Genomic DNA, 7,266 nt, shown 5'->3' with positions numbered 1-7,266 from the left:
AACATACCTTCTTTATAACTCTACGAGTTATAGAGCCTGTTTCCGCACGTCATTTACGATTTGCGCCGCCACCAACCACAAAAATAAACCCCGAACACACCCGCCCGCTTTGCTTCCAGGCTGCCGACGGCGCGACAACCGCGAGACGGCGGGTGTACAAGCACAGTGGCAGCGGGAAGGGGGTGGGTGTTACCTGGAGGTCGCGCATGCGCAGTGGTAGTTGGACGTGTCGGCAGCGGAGCGCGAGCGCCAGTGCTGCGATAACAACAAGGCGGCGGCTGGCCCAGGGTGGCTAGGTCTCCCTTCCCTCGCGCCACGGGTTTGTGAGTGTAGCTCCACCGGCCCAGCCTGGCTGCAGACTGGGGAGGGGAAAGTGGAGGCCCGGCTCGGCCCGGCCCGCTCTGGCCTGGCTCCGCCCCCTCCGCTGAACCGTGGCCGGCCGAGGCGAGAGAAGCTTCACCACAGCCGTAGGCCGCGCCCGGATAGTGGCCGCTGCCCGCGGCCCAGGTAACATCCGCTCTCGGCTCCCACCCGCCCGCTGAAGCCGCCCGCAGCGCGCCCCCTCTTCTCCTATCCGTCTCCCCTGCCGCCTCAGCCCTAGGCCGTGCAGGGGACGTGCTGGCTGCCGCTCCGGGGAGCCGGGGCAGCACCTCCACTTCTCACCCTCTTGCTACCCGGGGCTTCTTGGCCCCGCTGTACTGGGTTCCCTTCCTCGTCTCCTACCCCATCTCCCCTGCTTTCCCCGAGGGAGAAACAAATATGATCCTCCCTGCCTCCAAACTTTTAGTATTTAGTATTTTTTTTTAATCTTGCTGCTTTCTCTAAAGGCTCTTCAGCTGGCCTGTCCCCGGTTAAACTTTATGTTCGTGCAGATCGCTCTCTTTGTGCTCTCCCCCCCAACGCTGGAGAACGTCCTGGCTGATTTTTTTGTGGAAGGTCCTTCGTGTTTAGTTCTTTGAAATCTACTATCTTATTTGCAATAATAGACAACGGTGCTTTTAGCTGATTTTTCAGACAATGCAGGGCTGCTTAGCGCAAGGAGTGTTAATTAAAGGTTATTCCTCCTTTACTGTTATTTTTCCTTCCCATCTCTGTTTCTGGGCTGATTTGTGACTTGCTGTATAGTTAAGTCTTCCAGGTTTTACTATGGAAGGCTGGTTAATTTATGAGGTAATCTAATTGCAAGTTAAGTATGTTATTACTTCGAGCCTAAATTGTACTACTGCAAACCAATTGTCATCAAACATACAATTGGAGTAGGATTGTGGTATCTTTTGCCACCACTTCTCAAATTATCTTGGTTAGGAATGGTGGGCCACTGTCAGCAAGCAAGAGGTATTTCAGTCTCTGCAATCGCTTTCATCTTTATAATTTGCGGACTCTTGTGCTGTTGTTACTTTGTTCAGTAATGGAAGTAAATACATGCAAAGTTGTTGAAATGGCTATACTGCCTTATAAAACTGAATATACTTTCGTACTCCAGTGTCAGGATAAGTAGGCAACTTGTCCTTCTGGCCCTCTGTCTGGATTGCTACTGGAAGGAGTTTCTTCTTACTTTGCATTCATGAACCTCTTTCAGTTTGCTTGTTGCATATGCATGCGTGTTTAATATGATACAGACACTTTATTTCAAAGAGCTGAAGCCTAAAGAGAAGCAGTAAGTGTCTCAAACTGAATAGAATTTCTTTTTTATGTAGATGGCTCTTTACATAATGCATTTGAGTGCAGCTAAAACAATAAGGAGGTGAGTTTTGAGAGATACCAACAGATTTAGTGAAGAACAAAGGTACTGAGAGTGGGTTGGCTAATCCTGGTGAGGGGCAGCCTTCACCGTGCTTTTGTTAAGATCCTACTGGAATTTTAAGACTCTGTTTTTCTATGTTGTTAACCATGTGAAAAACTATACTTCTGTTTGGGGCTGGAATTTTCTGTGCTTGCTTTGCCCAGAGATGATTTTTTTTATATTATTTTTTTGAAAGCTCGAATAAATGCAGAGAAAATTATTCCTGTGCAGATTACAAATAAAGAACAGATGTTACCTGGTACACCTATTGCTAGGGTATCAAATACAAGTGAAAAATCATACCACTTCTGCCTGAGCAAGGTTTGACTCTGCCTTGTATTGTTCAGCATAGCCACAAATGTTTCCTCTGTTTGTGAAATTTTGACAAATCCCTACTTGTCCATGTCGAAGGAAGCCTTTTTCAAGAAGATGAGTCTTGCAGGATATTGCAAGAGGAAGAGTTTGGTTCAGGTTTGCTCTGTCATTCTACGGCAAGGACTTCCACTCCCTTCTGCTTTCTGAATGTGGTTTCTCCTGACACTTTCAGGTTTTCATCCCCTCCTTACCCTCCCCGGGTGCTAGGCTGAGGAGGAGATGGCCTCTTGCTCAGTGGGACAGCAAGGGTGCTCTCTCAGACGGCAGAGGGTGCAAGATGACTAGATCTGTTTCATATTCCAAGTGCTTCTGAAAGCTGTTGAAGTGCACAGGTAGAAGCTGAGAGGAGTAAAGATGCTGACAGTTGCAGTTGGGCAGTGACATCGGATCAGATCCTTTCACAAAGAAATTACTGCTCATACTTTTTTAACTGTGAACTTCTGTAAAGATGAAAGAGTTGCCACTCCTAGTTAGTGTAAAACTTATCCAGTTGCTTTTATGCTGTCATGTATCATAAATTTTTGTAGCTACTGACAGCGGGATGAGCAGAATTGATACTGATGATTCAGATATGTGTACAAAAATAGTATTCTGGCGAATGTTAGTTCTTACTGTATAGAACAGTGTACCTTCTTAGTACTCTCTCTTACTCTTTAATACTAGCTGTTCTTATGTCTAGAAACATTTTGTTCCTGTTCACCCTTTGGGCAAGTAGATAATAGTTAATTGTGCTGGAAAGTATCTGCAGTTGAATCACTTATATCTTTGTCAAATCATGAGCTGCCTTTTGGGTTTTTTTCAGTTTATGGATTTTTCTTTATCATAAAACTTCTACCACTGCATTATTCTGAAGGGAGGCTGGACTAGATGATCTTTAAAGGTCCCTTCCAACCCTACCATTCTACCATTTGTGGTGGTTTGACCCTGGCTGGATGCCAGGTGTTTACCACACTGCTCTATCACCCCCTTCCTCAGCAAGCCAGGGACAGGAGAAATTAAGATGGGAGTCTCGTGAGCCTCTGTATCTACAGTGGCTATACCAAAAGCCCATCAATACCCCTTGGGGTCTTTGAAGTACCCTCTCCTGAGGTAATCTATGCCAAGAATACAAGAGGCCTCTGGACCAGTCACAATGGGATGTTTTTCCTATTTGTCCCCTGTTAAGCTCAATTCAGCCTCTAATACAGATAATTCTTGACATCCCCCTGTCACTCCAGAGATCCAGACAGAATCTGTGCCCCTATACCTTGATGGCATCGATGTACACTGTGCTCCTGTATCTACTAAGGCCTTATATCTTTGTAGGTCTGATGTGCTAGGCCATCAAACCTACACAGTCATCCCATCATTCGGTTATCCCATTCCTCCTCCTGACTGGAGGCAGGGTCCCTCTATTTCTGTAGTATATCAGAGTATTCACTATCTGATCCTTGCAATTGCAGACGTGAAGTCTCCTCATTGGCATCAAAGGAGGTGATTGCAGTTCTTTTATGTCTGGGAGATTGCTGATTGCCATCTTCTTTCCTTGCAGCTACTATGCTGACAGCCTTCTTGGGTGATCCTTTTTAAACACCTGTCTTCCCCCTTAGTTCATGTACACAAGCTTCAAGCTTAAAAGTGGGTTCACCGTCCCATTTCCTCATATCCTTTCCTTGGCCACACAAAAAGAGCCAGAGTTCATTTCATGGCATACTCGTACGTCGGGGACTTCCTTTTCCCTTGGTCAGGGCAGTGGATGACTGAATTCTTGGGATATTTCTGACAGACCATTATCCTACAGTGGTGAGGAGGTGCAGAGACTCTGTTCATAGTTTTGCAACCAAGTAGATATTCTCTCCGCTGTTGGTATATCCATGTCTGGATCATACATCATTGCTAAGATATTAGAATACGCAGCTGGGGCACTCTGAATCACTTTTCTCCACATGACCCGTGTACACTGGACATAGTCTGGAGCTGTGGAGACCTCGGCATTATCTAGATCACTATAGATGACTTCCATCACAGCTAATTCCCTTAGGTACTGGATGTCTTCATCGGCTGTAGTCCACTTTCCTTGGGCATTTACAAGATCTTCCTTGAATGGGTATCTTGCCCTTACACTTGAGAGGAGCCATTTCCAGAGACTGCAAATTGAGGTCCACTGTTTCTTTTTTACTACGGGGGCAATCACCGTGGTTGTTGTTTGGTTCCGTGACTCAATCATGGTGGTCTCAGATACAGTTTGAGTTTCCACCTCGACCATACTTCTTCGAGAGGACTGGACTGTGGCTTGGTAGGCAGAAGCTAGGCCCCAGTATAGTGCCTGAACCTGATGGGCCTCATTGGGGTAGGCAAGACACCCTTCTATCAGGTGGTGTGCCAGTATAGCAGGTTTTTTTATCTGTCCAGTTGTAAAATCCCAAGTTACAGGAGGTGATAAGTGTCCTAGGAATTAGCCTAAATTCATACACACACACTGCCACCCAGGGACTGGCTGCTTCAGGGTGCATTTCAACATCTCTTTATCCCAAATTTGTCCTCTCTGATACCCAGATGAGTCCAGATTCCACAAAATGCGTATTATATTAGCCATGTTGATTAGTAACATTAAAAAACTCACATAAGGGTGACCTGGGAAGTCTGTGTACCAAAATTACCTACATCAGTCCGAACTGAGGTGAAGGAGGTGCATTGCCCCATTACCTCCACAAGATAGCTCCCACAGCACAGTAAACCCATCAGTAACAGAATGAGACTCACAATTATTATTTGGGCCATCATGTTCCCAGGCCCCTTCATCATTCTCACAAAATCGTACAGTAAACATAGCAAAGCTATCAACTTTAGAGTGCAACACAGAGTGAAAGTTAGGAACAGCATGTTCCGAAACATAGCAAAGTAAAAGTTAAACTGTATTACAGCAAAGCTCCGTGACCTGCACAGGAGTTTGCGCCTATTAGCTTACTATAATTACAGTGCATTTAATGTAAAACTGCTATTATCTCACCCCACGTTGGGTGCCATAAAGGCTGTGGTGGTTTCACCCTGGCTGCATGCCAGATGCCCACCACACCGCTCTATCATCCACCTCCTCAGCAAGCCAGGGACAGGAGAAAATAAGATGGGAGTCTCGTGAGTTGAGATAAAAAGCAGTTTAATAAGGAAATAGCAAAGCCATGCATGTGAGAAGTGAAGCAAAGCAAAATAAGCTGTTACTCTCTACTTCCCATCAGCAGCAATGTCCGGCCACCTTCCGAGAAGCAGGGCTTCGGTACGCGTAATGATTGCTTTTTGGAAGGCCAAAAAAGAATCTTGCCCCCCCTTCCTGCTCCTCTTCCCCAGTTTATATTACTGAGCTGATGTCCTATGGTATGGAATATCTCCTTGGTCAGCCTGGGTCAGATGTTCTGGCCATGATCCCTCCCAAGATTGTGCTCACCCACAGCTATTGGTGAAGGCAGGGGAAGGAATGCTGGAGGGACAGCCCTGATGCTGTGCGAGCAGTAGTCACAACATGGATGTGCTATCAATACCAACAGTAAGCACAGCACTACAAGAGCTGCTGTGGAAAATCGCCACCACCCCAGACCCACTACACCATTCTACCGTTCTTAAACTATAAAACTCTGTAGTAATGTTTTGGTGGTTAAAAACTATCAAATGGATGTGCTGCTTTTCTGACATCTTAGTGTTTGTCTAATTTTGGAAGCAACAGCTTATGCAAGAGCCTTTCTTCTCCTTTATTTGTGTGAAATGTTCTAGCAAGATGTCAGTTTTTATGCTATTCTAATTAACCAGTTTGTTAGTGTTATGTTACTGCCTGGTATCAAACTGCTGGAAATCTGTGACTGGGATGATGGTTAGTAGTAAATCATGCTCCCATAGATTGGTGACAGCTTCAAGTAAATAGTATTTCTTTTTTCTTGGATATGTTTTTCCAAGTGTTACCTTCATATTTACAATTTGGGAATATGAATTTGGAATTTCCAAAACTTGAAAATTTCTGTAATCTGGATTTTTTCGCATTAATTCATTTCCCTCCTCACCCCAGTGTAGGTATCTCCAAAAATGCAGACTGTACGTCTTTCCCTTGAACAGTATACAGCACCATAGGCTTCTGTCTGATTGTGATCTTTCTTTGTTACTGCAATAGACATGACTTCATTTTCTTACTTGGAAGCTCAGGTGTTAGGAGCTTTTTTTTTACCATACTGGCAATACTTAAGTCATGACTCATCACAAAGGATATTCTCTCTGCAAATTTGCTGACTTGCTTATACCCTTCTACAGTATGTTACAATGGATAATAGCCAAGTTACCTTAAAATTCATAGCGTGGCTAGAAGTGCGATGTTGGTCCCGGTGAATGCCACTAGACACACTTCCTTGTCCTATATTCGTCTTTAATATCCCTCTATATGTTTATGTACATAAAACTAGTTTTTACATGGATATACTAGTACTAAGAATCATATAGACTGATTGGGGTGGGAAGTGACCTTAAAGCTCATCTAGTCCCAACCCCCTTGCCATGGGCAGGGACACCTTCTGCTAGCCCAGATTGCTTCAAGCCCCATCCAACCTGGCCTTGAACACTTCCAGTGATGGGGCAGCCACAGCCTCTCTGGGCAACCTTTGCATAACTGCTGCTAAAAATCTGTGTTCATATTATTTAGAATAGTTCAACTAGAAGGGGGACCTACAACGATCATCTCTTGATGGTAATTTGAAATGCTCTAAGGTGACACAGGATTGTTATCTGATCAGTTTGTTCTCAAAGATTAAAAATCTCAGCCATTATATTTAAAGGCTTCCTGAGTCTTGAATGTGTCATCTGATCCTTAGCACATGTAAAATCTTTTTTCTTTGATTTTTAACTTTGCAGACTGGTTGTATTTCCATCACAACTGTTTATTTCAGACTTCTTGTGCATGCGATTGCAAATCCATCTTACGTTTTTGCTTCACTCGTGATCTGTCAGTGTATGTTTCACGTTCCTCTGCCTTCCCCACCAGCATCTCTGGACCTTCAGCATTACGTCTGTATCTGGAACATCTTTTCTGAGCTAATCTGCAAGACTGCTTCCCATTTTCCATCACAAGCTTTTCAAAGAGCCGTTCCTGTGCC

General features: G+C 44.7%; 1 protein-coding gene across 2 annotated transcripts in view; it reads left to right on the top strand.

Moving 5' to 3' along the window:
* The first annotated feature begins 224 nt into the window (after nucleotides 1–224).
* LOC133628677 (mothers against decapentaplegic homolog 4) overlaps nucleotides 225–7,266 on the top strand; it is a 46,863-nt gene continuing 39,821 nt past the window's right edge. For both annotated transcript variants that reach the window (XM_062017113.1, XM_062017111.1), the window contains exon 1: nucleotides 225–507. The gene's annotated coding sequence lies outside the window, so the exon portion shown is untranslated. The remainder of the gene's footprint in view (nucleotides 508–7,266) is intronic.

The sequence above is a fragment of the Colius striatus genome, chromosome W (genome assembly GCF_028858725.1).
Source record: "Colius striatus isolate bColStr4 chromosome W, bColStr4.1.hap1, whole genome shotgun sequence".
NCBI lineage: Eukaryota > Metazoa > Chordata > Aves > Coliiformes > Coliidae > Colius > Colius striatus.
The sequence above is the reverse complement of the archived record's forward strand: the minus strand, read 5'-3'. Positions and strand labels throughout refer to the sequence as shown.